A 1,626-nucleotide genomic window follows, 5' to 3' on the forward strand; every position below is an offset into this window, starting at 1 on the left:
ACAACTGGGAAAACCTAGCTTTGGCTTTATGAACTTTTGTCAGCAGGGTGATGTCTTTGCCGTTTAGTATGCTTTCTAGATTTGCCATAGCTTTCTTCCCAAGGAGCAAGCATCTTTTAATTTTTTGGCTGTAGTCACTACCCCCATTTCTTCCCCATCTATTTGCCAGGTAGGACCAGATGCCATAATCTTAGTTTTCTTACTGTTGAGTTTCAAGCCAACTTTTGTGCTCTCCTCCTTTACTCACTTCAATAGGCTCTTTAGTTCCTCTTCACTTTCTGCCATTGGTATCATCTTTGTGTCGGAGGCTGTGGATATTTCTTCTGGCAATCTTAATCTCTTCTTGTGATTCATCTAGCCTGGCCTTTCACATTATGTACTCTGCATATAAGTTAAATAGGCAGGGTGACAACATACAGCCTTGCTGTACTCCTTTCCCAATTTTGAACCAATTGGTAGTTCCATGTCCAGATCTCACTGTTGCTTCTTGACCCACACAGAGGTTTCTCAAGAGACCAATAAGATTGTCTGGTACTCCCATCTCTTTAAGAACTTGCCACAATTTGTTGTGATCCACCCAATCAAAGGCTTTATCAAGGTCAATGAAGCAGAAGTAGATGATTTTCTGGAACTCCCTAGGTTTCTCCATGATCCAGTGTATGTTGGCAATTTGATCTTTAGCCTCTTCCAAATCCTGCCTGTACTTCTGGTAGTTCTCGGTCCACATACTGCTGGAGACTAGCTTGTAGGATTTGAGCATAATTTTGCTAGCATGTGAAATGAGTGCAATGGTGTGGTATTTTGAGCATTCTTTGGCATTGCCCTTCTTTGGGATTGAAAAGTAAACTGACCTTTTCCATTCCTGCAGCCACTGCTGAGTTTTCCAAATTTGCTGGCATATTGAGTGTAGCACTTTTACGGCATCGTCTTTTAGGATTTTGAATAGCTCAGCTGGAATACTGTTGCCTCCACTAACTTTGTTGTTGCTCAAACTTCCTAAGACCCATTTGACTTCACATTCCAGGATGTCCGGCTCGAGGTCAGTGACCACCCCATCGTGGTTATCAGGGACGTTAAGCTCTTTCTTGTACAGTACCTCTGTGTAATCTTGCCACCTCTTCTTAATCTCTTCTGCCTCTGTTAGGTCCCTGCCATTTTGGTCCTTTATCATGCCCATCTTTGCATGAAATTTTCCCTTCATATCTCCAATTTTCTTGAAGAGATCTCTGGTCCTCTCTATTCTATTGTTGTCTTCTATGTCTTTGCACTGTTCATTTAAGAAGGTATTCTTATCTCTTCTAGCTATTCTCTGGAATTCTGCATTCAACTGGGTGTATCTCTTTCTCCCTTGCCTTTGGCTTCCCTTCTTTCCTCAGCTATTTGTAAAGCTTCCTCAGACAGCCATTTTGCTTTCTTGCATTTCTTTTCTTTGGGATGGTTTTAGTTGCTACCTCTTGTACAATGTTGCAAACTTCCATCCATAGTTCTTCAGGCACTGTCTTTCAGATCTAATTCCTTAAATCTATTTGTCTCCTCTACTGTATATTCATCAGGGATATGATTTAGGTCATGCCTGATTGGCCTAGTGCTTTTCCCTACTTTCTTCAATTTAGGCTTAAATTGAAG

The sequence above is a fragment of the Varanus komodoensis genome, unplaced genomic scaffold, assembly GCF_004798865.1.
Source record: "Varanus komodoensis strain SLA01 unplaced genomic scaffold, ASM479886v1 scaffold2, whole genome shotgun sequence".
NCBI lineage: Eukaryota > Metazoa > Chordata > Lepidosauria > Squamata > Varanidae > Varanus > Varanus komodoensis.